This window comes from Puma concolor, chromosome B4, assembly GCF_028749965.1.
Source record: "Puma concolor isolate L17-30 chromosome B4, mPumCon1.1.hap2, whole genome shotgun sequence".
NCBI classification, from domain to species: Eukaryota; Metazoa; Chordata; class Mammalia; order Carnivora; family Felidae; genus Puma; species Puma concolor.
Window position 1 is genome coordinate 85,055,405 of NC_141673.1, and position 14,811 is coordinate 85,070,215.

At 39.4% G+C, this 14,811-nt stretch overlaps 1 protein-coding gene and 1 non-coding gene across 20 annotated transcripts in view; one reads left to right on the top strand and one right to left on the bottom strand.

Moving 5' to 3' along the window:
- The window catches only part of SOX5 (SRY-box transcription factor 5), a 1,024,889-nt gene that overhangs the window by 99,331 nt on the left and 910,747 nt on the right, over window positions 1–14,811 (top strand). The window lies entirely within an intron of this gene.
- On the bottom strand, window positions 13,159–13,265 carry LOC112868082 (U6 spliceosomal RNA). Its single transcript, XR_003224259.1, has one exon. It is a non-coding gene; the product is annotated as a U6 spliceosomal RNA (small nuclear RNA).

A 14,811-nucleotide genomic window follows, 5' to 3' on the forward strand; every position in this document is an offset into this window, starting at 1 on the left:
ACTACATGAGGAGGAACTGCTGCTGTGTTGCAGTTGGCCAGTACCGTGCTGCCTTCGCGTAACCCTGCAACCTATCTGCTCTCGCTGCATTCTCAGAAACAGGGGGAAGTGCAATGTCTGAGGGAGTACTTGAGAAAGGATAATGGCATGATCAGATGTACCCCATATAAATTATTCCTTGTGATGTGAAAATGCTGCTAAAGGGACCAGGAAGATTCTGAACTGAATAAGTCCAAGTGGAAACAATTCTAGAAAACACGGCAGTGTGACCCTAATCCACTTAACTTGGTCTGTCTTTAAGTTTCCACTTACTTAGAGTTCATCCTTTCAGAAGTCGAGCACCCCTGTCATTGAGTAGTGGTCAGATTAACTGGGCTGTCCTGCTTACTTGCTGGCTAAAGTCGTTTTTGTTACTTGTAATGTAAGCTCTTGGAAAGCTGCAAAGTACAGTGACAGACACTATCATATTCAATTGGACATGCTTTCTGCAGATTTGTTAAGGATTTACTCTACACATTTGTAGCATTTAGTTGCCATGGAGATGACCTCAGTGGTAAGAGGAACAGCCTTTAGGTTGGACCTCAGATTTTCCTTTCATTTCCATTTAATTTGATTTGACTGCAAAATGTCACTTCCATTGCATTGATTAAGCTTCATTGCTGCCACCAGCCGTGTTAGGAAGGTGAAAGGGCAGGCCAGCTGCTGTCATTTTGCACCCCTACCCTTTTCTGATATCAATACAGATAGGCTTTTGAGATGAGAAACTCCTTCACTACATTGATGCAGACACAATTTCCCTTGCTCACTTCATGAAATATAATAAAACTAGAATTATGTTCAAAAGTTATTATTCACTCAAAAGTACACTCTGTATAACCTCAAGTTTTCTCTTTTTCAGCTCCGTGCTTTGTAAGTTGTGATATATAATGTATGAAAACTAAAAATTACTATCTTCTGTTTCCCTTAAAAATTTAAAAAAAAAATTTTTTTTTTCAACGTTTTTATTTATTTTTGGGACAGAGAGAGACAGAGCATGAACGGGGGAGGGGCAGAGAGAGAGGGAGACACAGAATCAGAAACAGGCTCCAGGCTCTGAGCCATCAGCCCAGAGCCTGACGTGGGGCTCGAACTCACAGACCGCGAGATCGTGACCTGGCTGAAGTCGGACGCTTAACCGACTGCGCCACCCAGGCGCCCCTCCCTTAAAATTTTTTTAAGATAAACTCTGCAGTTGTCTACTTCTTTTTTTTTTTTTTTAATTTTTTTTCAACGTTTATTTATTTTTGGGACAGAGAGAGACAGAGCACGAACGGGGGAGGGGCAGAGAGAGAGGGAGACTCAGAATCGGAAACAGGCTCCAGGCTCTGAGCCATCAGCCCAGAGCCTGACGCGGGGCTCGAACACACGGACCGCGAGATCGTGACCTGGCTGAAGTTGGACGCTTAACCGACTGTGCCACCCAGGCGCCCCTGCAGTTGTCTACTTCTTGAGATAGTTCTTTTATAGTTTAAGTGAGTCAGAAATAAATTACAAAATGAAATTATACAAATATGAAGTATTAATTTTTGCTTGAATGGTTTGGAAGTGCTATCCTTAAGTATTAAGGTAAGTTGGAAGCAAAATGATTAGACATTAGACATTCTAAATACTACATTAGACATTAGACATTAGACAAAGTTTTTCTTTGGTATCCTGTACTGCTTTCTGCTGCTTTCTTTATTCTTTTCCCTGACTCTTACTGCCTTCAGTAACCCAGAACTCATCAATCTCTTCTTTCAGGTAAAAAAACACAATTTGAAAATTTAATTCAACACTAAGTTTTGAGAAATTAAACATGTTAACTCCTTAGGAGTGCAGCATTTATATTTCACCGGAGAAGAGGAAAAACATTATTTAACGCAAGAAACTTACTTAGGAGAACTCTGGTAATAAACTGGGGAGGACTATTTGACAGGAAGCCTTTCAGATGCTTTTCAAATCATGATACATAGATTTCAGCCTTGATGTGCATGCTTGGTTCTGCTGCATTTAGGAGGTTACCATGCTAGGTTTCTATAGACTATCATTTGTGAAAGAAGCCCTCAGTTGCTTGATGGAACATATACAAGAAACCTTTGAATTCATAGCTGGAAAACAGAAGTCAGTGATTACACCAGCACTTTGGGGGCAAAGGACCTTGTCTAGGTAGCTTTATTGACTAGGATTGGGATTAGGGGAAAAAGGAAGCAGTAATTGCTATTTAGATCTTGGTTTCCTGGTTTGTGGGGTTTGGGCCAGAATCAGGTATGCTGTCCTTTGGGTATTGCCTCCAGCATTCTATCCAATGTGTGTTTGATTAGTTCCTGTTATTTCTGTTGGAAGTCTATAAAGTGATATGCAGTGGGAGAGTACTGACAATTCTTTGGTCTCTGCTGTAGTAACTGTACTTAATTAGACCAGTTTCGCTATGTTGGAATATTCTAGATTCCAGTTAGCAATAGTGTGAAAGTCATAAACATGGCTGCCTTTAGTTGTTATCTGTAAATGATTTAGAGTAGTGTTTGTCAAACTGTAATGTGCATATGAGTCACCTGAATATCTTGTTAAAATGCAAGTTCTGATTCAGAAGGCCTGGGGTGGGGCCTGAAATTCTGTGTTTGTAACAAGTTGCCAGCCAGGGCTGATGTTGCTTATATACTTTGTAGAGTAGGGACCTAGGGCAGGTTCTCCGACTAAGTGCACATTAGAATCACCTGGGAAGATTAAAACATCTATGCCTGGGTCCCATCCTACCCCAGAGGTTAATATTTAATTGAGTGTGGCTGGGTATCAGGATTTTAAAAGCTGTCCAGGTGATTTTGATATTTAGCCAAGGGTGAACATACCAATTAGATAATGGACCTGTGAAGGTGGGTAAAATATGTGTTTTCTTTTTACTACTAATTTGGAGGTTTTAGAGAAGACACTGAGACAAATTTGTAAATAAAAAATAATTTATCATTCCATTCATTAACTGCAATTATTAGTCTTCCAGTGAACATTTACCAATACTATCTTCAGTGTTTTCTTCTTTTCAAAATACTTTAAGATGGGTTGGCAGATTTAGCAAATAAAAAGATACACTGAGGCGCCATTCCATGCTGTTGAACCAGAACCTGCATTTTAACAAGATATTCAGGTGATTCATAAGCACAACATAAATACTGCATGGGATGCGCTTAAAAAAATCAAATTTACTTGGGTGTCCTGTATTTTTTATCTTGCAGCTCTATTTAGGAAGTGATTAACACTTATTTCATTGCAGAATAAGATGGAAAGTAGTATTCTGAGTTTAGAGAACACTTTAATATCTCGCTTCTTGTTTCGCCTAATCTTCCTGTGTCTGCAGTGTCCACTGATCTTTAAGCCTAACGTAAAATAAAACCAGCTGATAGACCTTAAGATGTCATTCTGCGTATTAGGAACAAATAAGAACGTACTGTTCTGTGTATTTATGCAAGAATGGGAGACAGCTCTACCATTGTTAGTATGCTCATCAGTTTACGTTAAAAAATTGTTTTACTTCTTTCTCCTAAATTTATTTAAAGAATTGTCACAGATTTTAAAATCCTTTTATTTAAGGAATTCAGAAGCCCCCTTGTTATAACTAAAGTGTAACTGGGGCACCTGGGTGGCTCAGTCGGTTAAGCGGACGACTTCGGCTCAGGTCATGATCTCATGGTCTGTGAGTTCGAGCCCCGCGTCGGGCTCTGTGCTGACAGCTCAGAGCCTGGAGCCTGTTTCGGATTCTGTGTCTCCCTCTCTCTGACCCTCCCCCATTCATGCTCTGTCTCTCTCTGTCTCAAAAATAAATAAACGTTAAAAAAAAAAAAGTGTAACAGTTTGGTTGTGCTCATAAAACGACAAATACCAGAATTCCCCTGAATGAGAATTATACAAAGGCTGATCTTACTATGAAAAAACAGCCCCACAGGCTGTAAAATATTGTGTCTATATATCCAAAACAGAAATGCTAATCTTTCAAAAATTGCTTAGATAAATTAAAATGTCAAAGTTCAGCATTGTTTTTTTTTTTAATTTTTTTTAATGCTTATTTATTTGTGAGAGAGAGACTGTGCAAGCCAGGGAGGGGCAGAGAGAGAGAGAAAGAGAGAATGGGAGGGAGACATGGAATCCGAAACAGGCTCCGGGCTGTCAGCACAGAGCCCAACGTGGGGCTTGAACTCACGAACCATGAGATCATGACCTGAGCCGAAGTCGGACGCTTAATCGACTGAGCCACCCAGGCGTCCCCAAAGTTCAACATTGTTAAAAGCAACATTTAACCTGGCTCATGTCAATAGCAGTCTTATGAATCACAGATAGCAAAAAAACCAGTTTATAAAAGTTTAGTCACAAAAATTAATTTTTAGGTTAAGGTAAAAAACATATTAACATTATTAGATTTTTCTTTCAACTGTCTCCCCTTTTGGAGTCTTTGTAACACCTCTGGTACTCTATTAAGAAGACATTCATATGCTGGTATTGAATACAGTGATTTGCGCTTTAAAATGTAGTGTTGAGAACTCTATTTGGAATGTGTTGCTGCATATAAGATTGAGCTTTAATAGTGTTATATTTCAGTCTATAAATAACTTTTACTTCCTATCTGACATTAGAACAATGTATGGCATTTGGCAAAAAGTAAACTGCCAAATGATTTCTTAAGTGCCTAGTTAAGGGATGTCATTGTAAATTTTTATCCTGGTGAGGAACACTGTAACAATATGTCTTAGCTTTACTAACCCCTGAGAGTAAATTATTTATTTTTGGCACTATGAGATCATAAATGTTAACCAACATTCTGAAAAGTTTGCAATTGTTGATTTTTAGTGAGTCAAGTTAATAAGTATATTATGTAGTGAAGCTATACTTGGGACCATCAGGAAGGTAAATTATAACCAAGGCCTCACACTTGGAAACGTGGTAAACAAGAGGGGGCGGGGTACAGAGGATGTTTATTTGTAGTCCCAGTAAGGCAGTGGGATGAACATACAGTGGCTTCAGAGTCAGATCTTACATGACCCAAATGGACCTCAGTTCCTTCATTTATAAAATGAGAGAAGAAATATTCCTTCATTGAGTCATGAAGATTAAGATAATGTTATGTAAAGTTCCTTGCATCATGCTAGTAGATATTCAGAAGAAAACGTTAATTTCTACCTCAACCATCCTGATCCCCTAAATCTCTCCAAACCCATTTGGATGATTCTCCTTCCTTGGGAGAGTTTCTAGAAATCTAAATATGGCACGTGGGAGGCTGTAAAGAGATAAACTGTTAACTGTTACTTGGCCAGACTTAAAAGCCAATGTGATTTTTTCAGGTGAAGTCTAGTTGAAGTCCATTGAGGAAAACAATTTCTTTCTTTTTTTTAAAAATTTTTAAATGTTTATTTATTTTTGACAGACACACACACACACACACACACACACACACACACACACACACACACACACACGCAGAGTGCGAGCTGGGGAGGGAGGGGGAGACACAGAATCTGAAGCAGGCTCCAGGCTCTGAGCCATCAGCACAGGGCCCACCGAGGACGTGGAACTCACAAACTGCAAGATCATGACCTGAGCCTCCCAACCAACTGAGGCACCCAGGTGCCCCAGGAAAGTAATTTCTAATAAAGGACACCCACCTGGAAGTGAAAAGGTGGAGGAGCTGTTATCAGGACTGACATTTGATTCAATGCAAATTATTTAATTGTTCTTGGCTGAGGTTTCTTTACCTTTATAAAAGAAGTAATGTTGCATTGTAATATATCTTGGTATCCCTCCAGCTCCTCTCATTGTGATGCCTCTTGGGTCTGGTGCCTTGAGGTGCTAAGTTGGAGACTGGGAGTACCCTTGAGATCGACAGCTGTGAGGGAATAGGCCCCTGGGACCAGGCAGAGGGAGGAGCTATACTGACATGTAGTTACCACGCAGGCCTCAACGGAACCTTGGAGATCTTGGGTACTTCTTGGCCCTTCAGAGTTTTTTGTGAAGGAGGCAAGGGTGCCCATCCTCCATCGCTCTAAACCCTTCATAGGTGTGTGAGACTCTGGCCATGGCATCTCTCTTCCTCTGGGGGCAGATCCTGAGGAGGAATCACTTAGGAATTAGCAGCAGCTAGACCATGTGGCAGCTGGAGGGAGTGCCTCCATCCTGGACCGGCATTTGACTCAGCCTCTACTGCAGAAGGTTGGTTTTCTAGCATCTTGGGGTCATGGCCTTATCCTCAGCAGAATATCAGTCTTTATTGGAGTGCTATCATTTTCAGAGATGTTTTGGGGGAAATGCTAAACTTTGGAATCTCCGGGTGTGTTTGTGGGTGTTATTTTGAACATAGGCTATGTGTGTGCATTTTCTGAAGTAAAATTAATCAAAATAATCTGATGTGAAGTCTTTGCTAAACTTTGCAAAAGTTTAAGTTTAGAAAGTTAAACTTTGCTAAGCTTTGCAGAAGGGTAGACTTATTTCTAAGAGGTCTCTCCTACAGATTTCTCCAAAAGCATCATGAAAAATGGCATTGGCTTTTAGAGTTTAGAGTTTAGAGTTTAGAGTTTGACCAAAACAAAAAGTGCTCAAGTACAGTAAGAGGCATTAAAAAAAATTCAAGTAGGTAGTTTTACAAATCACTGAGAAAATCAGCCTACTTTGGAACTTAAAAAACAAAAAAATGATTTTGTTTAGATTCTGTTCCAGTTTTGAGTAGGGGAATTCTTCTGTCTCCGTGCTGTTTATTCACCTCTAGTTGGTCATTTTCCAAGTATGAGGATGGTATGTTTCACAGACGATGTGCTGTGGATTAGCCCTCTGTGCTGGGGCCTTGTAGTGAAGGTATTTTGATGTTAGTTGAAACAGGGGGCTGAATGGATAAGACCCTCGAGAAGATAAAGCTAACTTTATCTACATCTAAAGAAGTTCAGTGTTATTACATACCAATGCATTCTTGCAAGGGTCTTACTTGGTGGAAAAGATAGTGAACCTCTGTATCCCCTTTCTTGGCCTGAAAATGGGACGTCAGGCAGCATCTAATCATCTTTCTTGTTTTTTAAAAAAAAAAGAGAGAAAGATTTCTATTTGTGTCAGATTTTAGATGTCTTAATATTTTTTCCTGTCTAATTTTGCAGAAAGTGATAATAGAGTTCCTGTCAAATTAGAGGCTGCAGACTTTTAACCTATGGTGTGAAAAAAAACACATTAGTTATTATTACCATAAACGTAATTCAAATAAATATTTAGTTGTAATACCGTTATGTTGAAGGGCGCATTCCAAGCATATAATTTTGCTCATTATAAATATTAAAAATTCACAATGACAGTACATTGGAGAAGAAATGAGAAAAAAAATACAGAGGTTTTTGGAGTAAGTCTTTTGCTTCCAAAGATGGAGTTTCAGGGGCATCAGGGTAGCTCAGTCGGTTGAGCATTCGACCCTAGATTTCAGTTTAGGTCATGATCTCAAGAGCCGCTGTGAAGGGCTCTGGCTCACAAGGCAGGCACAGAGCCTGCTTAGGAGTCTCTCCTGCCCCTCCTCTCTCTCTGCCCCTCCCTCACTCAAAACAAAAAAACAAAGCAAAAACACAACAAAGATGAGGTTTTAGTGTAAATTCCTAATTGGAACAATTGGAATGAAAGTGCCTCTCATAGGGGTGCCTGCATGGCTCAGTCGGTTGAGCACTGGGGAATCTTGATTTTGGCTCAGGTCCTGATCTCACAGTTCTCCAGTTTGAGCCCCACTTCAGGTTCCATGCTGACAGTGCTGAGACTGCTTGGGATTCTCTCTCTCTTCCTCTCTCTCTCTCTTTCTGTCTCTCTGCCCCTCCCCCACTGGTGCTCCCTTGCTCTCTCTCAAAAATAAATAAACCTTAAAGATTCCCATAAAGAATTGTTCATCTCTGTTAACACAAAATTATTTTCTAAAATACCATAAAACCTGCCACATGTTTGTATCTGTGAGTCAGAGACCAAAGTCAATAGGGTCAAGGGTGGATCAAAGTGAGAAATGAAAGAAGCAAGTAGAAAACTCACTGCGGCCAGCCAGCCTCATAGAGAGAGCTATGAGCAAGTGATATTTCTGACCTTTGCTGAACCTGTTTAAGTCACCTGAGAATACTTGCTTGAGTATAATTGTTAAATGTGAAAATGATGCTGGATCAATCTTTAGAATTTTTCAGACCTTTATTAAGGTGATGACAATTTTGAGTGTCTCATCATTACATTTTCCAAATACCTGTAAATAGAGCACACATTTTCATAGTTCAAGTTTATGGATAAAATATCTAAGCAGGTGCATTTTCAGTGTGAAAGAGTATTTTCTCAGCCAGATTATTAGAACAAGAGAATGACTGCGAAAAGAAAGAACATACTCTAGAGAAGTCCTTTCTAACATTGCTTTTAGCAGTATTATCAAATTGGGTCACAGATAATTAGATTAATTTGACTACCCTATGGTTTTATTTGGAGATATGTAATGTGGCAACTCTCTTCGCTCTTGGATATCTATAGGATATAAGAAAATGGAAATGCTAGGTCTTCAAAAATGAAACCGCTATTATGTCACGCTCAATCAGAGAGATGTAGACATTGATAGAGTATCAACACCTGAAGCCACTCTATTAAAGCATGCCTTGGTTCCTCAAGCAAAAGTCACAGAAAATTGTCTCATGTTTCACCATCTAGACTTGCTACCACTTGGTGTCCTTTAATTGGCTATCATGTCCAGTTACCAGAAATTGGCTCTGTTTTCCAGCTGCTGGATGTAGGTGATTTACTTGTGCGTGTGTGCTCAGGAGTACGCCTGCAAGAGTGTCATTTCAAACATCCTTTTTCTTAGAGAAATTACTAACCTGTGTGTATCTTAGTATGTGTACTACAAAGGAATTATAAAACCTAGAACGTAAGAGGCTTTCAAAGGGTCTGAGTGGCCTTAAAGACAGTATTAGAGTAGAGGGGTCATGAAAGCCCCTGGATGGGCCCAGGTCTATAAGGTATTATTAAGTACAATTTAAGGATCATATCAAAGGAATTTAAAAATAAATAGCACAATTCTTGGTATGTGCATTTTACCCAGTATAGGGAAGCTTATAAACCCACATCTTAATGCCCCTTTGAGTAGACTGCATTTAGGTTTAGAGCATAACCACTTAAGTATGCAGCTTTGTTCAACTTCTTAAGAAATCAGGGTTGTTAGTGTTTTTGTTTGTTTTTTTGTTTCTGTTTGTGTCCCATTGTAGTGTTTTTTTTTTCTTTTAGGAAAAAATTTCCAGCACTTAACTTTGCTTTTCTGAACTCTAACAGACATTTATGGTTATCTAATTACCGTAACCACGTATTTCCTGAAATGTTGTTCACGAGTAGTTTTAACCACAAATACAGATGCTCTAATTTCAGATTTTCTGAATTGGGTCCACTGCTATCATCAGGGGAAGGTTCACGTAAATCTAGAATAAATATTTTAAAAATATAAGAATGAGTACTTTAAATGTGGAAGAAGATAAATGTAACATTCTTCTGAAACAAGTCTAGTAAGGATTTTAAGTTTTTAAGACTTTCTATTTAATTACTTTGCATTGAAGCCAGCTGGTTTGGTAACTTTCATGACCTTATATTCCCTGAATGTTCTCATAAATCAAAGGAAGAATATGCTCAATTCTAACATTAGTCCTGGGGAAAATTCCATATTTGAAAACAAAAGAAAGAAAGGTAGAATCAAGGTTGCCTTGGGAATTTTGAGGGCCTTGGTAAGGTTAATTGGGAGGGCATAAATTCCTTTATCCTCAGATTTTTCTTTTCCTTTCTCTTTTCTCCCCCTAAGCTTTCCTGCCCTCTAACCCATCAATTTCTCTTGCAGCTTGAGCCTTCACACTTCAACATTGAACTTGGAGATATAAAAATATTCTAACAGGCAGGGGGATGGCCTTGATGATCTCTTAAAGTTCTTTTTAGTGTTCTATTTTAAATTCCAATGATTGAATAGAAGCTCAGGGGTGAAATGGCCCTCTGGAGGTCATCAGCTGTAGCTCCCTCCATGTAACAATGCCTCCTACTTTCTGGGAGTTGGCATTAACAGCCAGTCCCAAGGGACCTCTTTATTCTCTGAATTTCTTCAGCACTATGGACTGTCTTATTGACCAGTTGGTGAAGGAAGTGCACATCAGACTTGAGAATTTTTTGAGCTATACATTTTACCTTCTTCCTAACTTAGGTTTTAAATATATAAATCATTGCTTGAGTGAACCACTTTTGAAAGAGATCTATGTTAAAGATTTCAGGTGTTGTTTTGAGGTGGTGGGGAGTTTCTGGTGGATGAGAATTGAAGGAGGTCAGAATCCATTGAGATCAAGCAATTCAACAAATATTAATTGAGGACTTCCAAGTAAGGGGTTGTAAAGTCTAATGCCTCAGAAGACAAGGATGGTAACATAAATCTTGAATTAAACTCTATGTAAGGCAATAGGGATGGTGTGAGGCCTGAGGCATTTGGGACCTGGTGCGAGGATTCTTGCCTTAGCTGTTCTGCCCAAAGCATGCCCACAGTTTGCAAACCCTTAAGTCTCTTTGCATGGTGTCTGTTCCATCTTGTGGGAGATACTCAAGTGAACACTGAGGTACAACCGTGATAAAAATGACTATTCTAGTGGTGGCTACCATTTACAAAGTGGCTACTAGGTCTCAGGGACCATGCCACTCTTTTTCAATCCTTACACTTATCCTATGAGATCGTCCTGTTCAACTCTGTTTCAAAGATGGGAAGGTGGAGCCCCAGAGAAGATCAGTTACTTGTGCATAGTTACTCCTTTAATAATTGTTGGAGGCCAGATTAAAATTGAAGTCATCCAACTTAAGCAACTTCCAAAACCTGTGGTCTTAACCATTATTCAGGTATATCTAGGCTATCTTCTGTGAGATGTTAATGATAACTGTTTTTTTTTTTTTAAACAGTTGATGATTCTGTGATCAAATAATGGAAAACAAAATTTAGGTTCCAGAAACTTAAATCCTACACAGTACTTACCATGGGACTTTTTCCAGATCCTTTAATTTTACTGTGTTGTGAATCCCCCAAAGTAGTATATATATTTCGCAGTATTTCCCAAGCTCATGTGAATTGTACACATTGTCTCAAGTCCTGGTGTCCTAAGGAACCAAATTTGAGAAACTCTTATCTGTTAATACCTAGCTCTCTCACTGAGATGGGGTTGTCATTAAAGACCTAAGTATTTTGGGTGCACACAAGATAGATGTTAATCAGAGAATGCATCAAAGGGAAGGTAACATGTGTCATTGGGTCTTAAAAGTAGATAATGTTTTCACAAATTATATTTACATGGATGATATTGGGCATTAGAGAGCATTCCAGGAGAAATGATTTTAGTCAGGCAATATTGCAGACATACACACAGAGACTGGACTGTGCCAAGGTGAATTTGGGAAATGTTGAAGAAAAATAGGAGACAACCATCGTTTGATTTTTATTATGAATTAACTGTTCATTGTATTTTAGAAGATTGGTTTTATTTTTTCGAATATTAGAAAAGTACACTTGAACATTTGAAGTCAGATGACACATGAGTCATCATCTCTCATACTATTAAAATTACTCATCGAGCAAATATTTACTGACTGCTTATTATATTCCAATCTGTTTTGGGTGCTGAGGCTACACTGTAAATAAGGTATACAAGCTTCCTGTTCTCAGACAACTTGCAGACAAAAGCAACACGAGACCATGTCAACTAGTGATAAGTACTATGCAGAGAGATAAAACGTGGTGAAGAGTGCCTTAATGGCTATTTTAGAATAGCAAGAAGGAACCAGACATTTGAAGATCATGGGGATAACATATTAGGCAGAGAGAACAGCTGGTGCAATATCCCTAAGGGAGAAACCAATTGAGGTTATTGAGGAATAGAGAAAAGGCTAATGTGGTTGGAGCATGGGCAAAGAGGAAAATGGTAAGAAGAGTTTATAGGGATTGACAAGAACCAGACCACAGAGTAAGGAGTTAGGAATTTTTTGAAGTGTGATGGTAAACTATAAGAGATGTGTAAGAAGTGTGTGTGTAAGAAGATGTGACCGTGTGTGTGTGTGTGTGTGTGCGTGTGCGTGTGTGTGTGTGTTTTGCACACATGGGCACATAATCTCTGGCTGCTTTGTGGAGAATAAATTTCAAGGAGAAAGCGTAGAAGCAGGGGCACCAGTTAGGAAACCATTGCAATGGTCTAGGTAGGAAGGAATAGTTTAGACTAGGGTTGGTAGTTAAGATGGAGAGAAGTTGACAAACAAACATATAAGGTTTTTAAATTATTTACTTATTTTTAATTTTTGTTTTTTAACAGTGTTTAAATTTATTTATTTTGAGAGCGTGAAAGAGAGAGAGAGAAAGAGAGATCATGAGTGGGGAAGAGGGGAGAGGGAGAGAAAGAATCCCAAGCAGACTCCCTCCTGTCAGAGCAGAGCCCAATGTGGGGCTCAATCTCAGGAACTGTGGGATCATGACCTGAGCCAAAGCCAAGAGTCAGACGCTTAACTGACTAAGCCACCCAGGTGCCCCTGAATTTTTGTTTTTTTAATGTTTATTTTTGAGAGACAGAAAGCCTAACCAAGCATGCTCTAGCAGGGGAGGGGCAGAGAGAGAGAGGGGGACAGAGGATCCCAAGCAGGCTCCATGCTCTCTCCCAGCAGAGAGCGCGATGTGGGGCTGGGACTCACGAACCGTGAGATTATGACCTGAGCCGAAGTCAAGTCGGATGCTTAACTGAGCCACCCAGGTGCCCTAAATTATTATTTAAAAAATGTTTTAAGGGTACCTGTGTGGCTCAGTCAGTTAAGCATCTGACTTTGGCTCAGATCTTGACCTCACGGTTCGTGAGTTTGAGCCCCTACATCAGGCTTCATGCTGGCAGCTCAGAGCCTGGAGCCTGCTTCAGATACTGTGTTTCCCTCTCTGTCCCTCCCTTGCTCACGCTCTGTCTCTGTCTTTCAAAAATAAATACACGTTAAAAAAAATTAAAAAAAATTAAAAATGTTTTAAATTGAAGTATAGTTGGCAGTATTTCATTAGTTCCAGGCATATAACTTAGTGATTCAACAAGTTCATATGTTATGCTATGCTCACCACAAGAATAGCTATCATGTTACTATACAAAAAATATGGAACGCTTCAAAAATTTGTGTGTTCTCTTTGCACAGGGGCCATGCTAATCTTCTCTGTATTGTTCCAGTTTTAGTGTATGTGCTGCCAAAGTGAGTACAACATACAGGTTTTTGAGGCTGTGCTAATGAAATGGATGTAGGAGATAAATGGACAGAGATTAGGTATAGATTGGTATTTGTTGATGAGACTGAGGGAGGTTTAGATGGAAAAACAAATTTTGTATTGGACGACTTGAATTGGAAATGTGTATCAGACGTTCCAGTGGAGGGGTCAAATAAACAATTGGATAGGTGAATCTTTTTTTTTTTATTTTTATTTATTTTTGAGAGGGAGAGGGAGAGGGGGAGAGACAAAGAGAGAGAGGGAGACACAGAATATGAAGCAGGTTCCAGGCTCTGGGCTGTCAGCACAGAGCCCAGCGCAGGTCTTGAACTCACAAACCATGAGATCGTGACTTGAGCCGAAGTCAGACGCTTAACCGACTGAGCCACCCAGGTGCCCCCGATAGGTGAACCTTGAATTCAAGAGTGAGATCTGTGCTGAAGAAGTATGAATATGTTACTCCATATTATTCTTTTTTTTTTTTAATTTTTTTTAACGTTTTATTTATTTTTGAGACAGAGAGAGACAGAGCATGAACAGGGGAGGGTCAGAGAGAGAGAGGGAGACACAGAATCTGAAACAGGCTCCAGGCTCTGAGCTGTCAGCACACAGCCCTATGTGGGGCTCGAACTCACGGACCGCGAGATCATGACCTGAGCTGAAGTCGGCCACCCAACCGACTGAGCCACTCAGGCGCCCCCATATTATTCTATTAACAGAGTTGAGAAGGTCTAAATACTACCTACCTTATAATACATTTTAAAAGGTAAAATTAATAAATTCCTTAATAAAAAATTAAAAGTGAATAGAATATACAAATTACTGTAACCTTGATGTGGGGCACTACCAGTTTTATCAACAGTTAAATGCTGGTAGAGAAGCAGGACATTAAATTTTTGTATTGAATACCTAGAAAGTCCCGTGGAGTTCAAATACTCATCTCGTCTTCTACAACTGCTGGACAAACGTCTTTCCAGCAGAAGCTTGAATGCTCAGTATTGGAACGGCATGTGTTTGCCTCTCAGGGCAGGCAATGCTAGGTTTAAAATGTTCTTCCTTTTCTTGAATAGATATTTTCCCACTCACAGTCTTCCCTCCATTTTTACCAAGTGCCGCAGTTTCAGACTTAGGAGAAGGTCCAATACTCACTCTTTGTAAAAAAAAAAACAAAAAACCCTCATGTATTTTGAGATAGCTGTTTTGCTTTCCTTGTTTCCTAGGTTAAGTATTCGCAGTATTTTTAGTTGTTTCTCACGTGTTATGAGTTTAAGTCCTCTGTCCATTCTGCTTACTCTCGTTTCTGGAGCATTTTTCTGCATTCTTCTCCAAGCATGGCACCTAGCAGTACTGTGTTCCCCATAGCACTATGGCTGTGTTTCAACAAGACTGAGTGAAGGAGGCCTTTGGCTTCCATTTTTTAGATGCCATACTTTTGTTGATGGGAACCAATCCAAGGTCCCTATGATTTTTTTTTTAAATAAAATAACCTTTAATTTTATAATAGTTTTAAATTGTAAAGTTGAAAGACAGTATGGAGTTTC